This window comes from Bombina bombina, chromosome 8 (assembly GCF_027579735.1).
Source record: "Bombina bombina isolate aBomBom1 chromosome 8, aBomBom1.pri, whole genome shotgun sequence".
Classification (NCBI taxonomy): Eukaryota; Metazoa; Chordata; class Amphibia; order Anura; family Bombinatoridae; genus Bombina; species Bombina bombina.
This window is the reverse complement of record NC_069506.1, coordinates 338,503,304-338,505,803: the sequence shown is the minus strand read 5'-3', so window position 1 is coordinate 338,505,803 and position 2,500 is coordinate 338,503,304. Positions and strand designations below refer to the sequence as shown.

Genomic DNA, 2,500 nt, shown 5'->3' with positions numbered 1-2,500 from the left:
TGTGTATTTAATGTAAATATTTTGCATTCCAATGTTCTGCATATAGCAGAAAATGTCCTATGTATTTATAAATAGATATTCTTCTAAATATCTGTATATATCTATACCTTTATATAATCATCTATATATATTATTATAGACATACTGTATATTGTACCAAAATACCATCATATATATATTAAAATGTGTATTTATGAATAAATAGAACTTATTTTGCTATGTGCAGAACATTGGAATGTGAAATATTAATATTTACATATCCGGTTAGCGCACATGAGAATATACAATCGGGTGTGTGCGAGAGTTTGGTGTTTTTTCATTCTAGTGCAGTTAACTCTAAAGAGAAAGCGTTAATTTGCGCTCCACTCATAATCTGGCACTAAATGTGTGATATTAATTCTTTTGAATTAGCAGCGATATGGAATCTCAGGATACAAAACATGCTACATCATTGTGATATAATACAAATGTGTTCTTTTCACAGTTTTAAAGGGACATGAAACCTAATTGTTTCTTTTATGATGCAGATACAATGAACAATTTTAAATAACCGTCATGTTTACTTCTATTATTAAATAAGCATCATTCTTTTGGTATCATTTGTTGATGCAGCAGCAATACACTGCTGGGAGCTACCTGAACACCTCAAGTGAGCCAGTGACACGAGGCAAATATGTGTAGCCACCATTTGACAGCTAGCTCCCAGTAGCGCATTGCTCCTTCTGCGCCTACCTATGAATGTTTTTGTATGCAACAAAGGATATCAAAGAGAAGAAAGCAAATTAGATAATGTAAGTAAACTTAAAAGTTGTTTTAAAATGTATGTTCTATCTGAATCAAGACTTGTGACTTTATTTAGCAATCTATTCACACTTGCGCCATTTTATTGCTCTTATTCTGAAGAGAGTAAATGAACCCCTTAAGAACTAACAGCTAGATTATGAGTGCTTTTTCCCTAATGCCGGTATTACGAGTCTTGTAGGTATATCTGTACCGCACACTTTTTTGGCCGTCACGTACGTATATCTGTACCGCACACTTTTTTGGCCGTCACGTACGTCTGTACCACCCTTTTTCAATGGGACTTCCATAGTGCCGGTATTACGAGTTTTGACTGGGAGGCCAAAAAGTGAGCAATACACCCTATAAGCACAAGATTCGTACCGCCATCTGAAAATCAGTAGTTATGAGTTTTAGGCTACACAGCTGTAGCATAAAACTCATAACTAAAGTTTTAAAAAGTACACTAAACTGCCTATTAACTACCTATTAACCCCTAAACCGAGGCCCTCCTGCATCGCAAATAATAAAATAAAAATATTAACCCCCTAATCTGCCACTCTGGACAACACTGGCACTTAAAAAATGTATTAACCCCTATTCCGCTGCTCCCTGACATCGTCGCCGCTATAAAAAATTATTAACCCCTAAACCACCACCCTCCTGCATCGCAAACACTATTTAAATATTATTAACCCCTAATCTGCAGTCCACCCACACCGCCGCTATAATAAACGTATTAACTCCTAAACCTAGCCCTAACGTAACCCTAACCCTAACACCCCCTAACTTAAATATAATTAAAATAAATCTAAATAAAACCTACTATTAATAACTAACTAATTCCTATTTAAAAATAAATACAAACTTACCTGTAAAATAAACCCTAAGCTAGCTACAATATAACTAATAGTTATATTGTAGCTAGCTTAGGTGTTATTTTTATTTCACAGGTAAGTTTGTATTTATTTTAACTAGGTAGACTAGTTGGTTATTAATTATTTACTAGCTACCTAGTTAAAATAAATACAAACTTACCTGTAAAATAAAACCTAACCTGAGTTACACTAACACCTAACATTACAATAAAATTAAATAAATTAAATTAACAAAATACATGAATCTTAATTGCAAAAAATAATAAACACTAAATTACACAAAATAAAAAAAGAAATGATCAAAAATAAAACAAATTACTCCTAATCTAATAGCCCTATCAAAATAAAAAGCCCACCCAAAATAAAATAAAAAACCCTAGCCTACACTAAACTGCCAATGGTCCTTAAAAGGGCCTTTTGCGGGGCATTGCCCCAAATAAATCAGCTCTTTTACCTGTAAAAAAAAAATACAAACAACCCCCCAACAGTAAAACCCACCACCCACACAACCAAACCCCAAATAAAACCCTATCTAAATAAACCTAAGCTCCCCATTGCCCTGAAAAGGGCATTTGGATGGGCATTGCCCTTAAAAGGGCATTTAGCTCTTTTACATTGCCCAAAACCCTAAGATAAAAATAAAACCCAGCCAATAAACCCTTAAAAAAACCTAACACTAACCACCGACGATCCACTTACAGTTTTTGAAGACCGAACATCCATCCTCATCCAGGAGGCAGAAGTCTTATTATTTTTTGAAATTTAGATAAATGTATTTTGTTAGTTTAATTTATTATTGTAATGTTAGGTGTTAGTGTAACTCAGGTTAGGTTTTATTTTAC

General features: G+C 33.7%; 1 protein-coding gene across 1 annotated transcript in view; it reads left to right on the top strand.

Moving 5' to 3' along the window:
* Positions 1-2,500, top strand: part of LOC128639041 (NXPE family member 2-like) — a 24,732-nt gene that overhangs the window by 7,423 nt on the left and 14,809 nt on the right. The gene's annotated exons all lie outside the window — the stretch shown is intronic.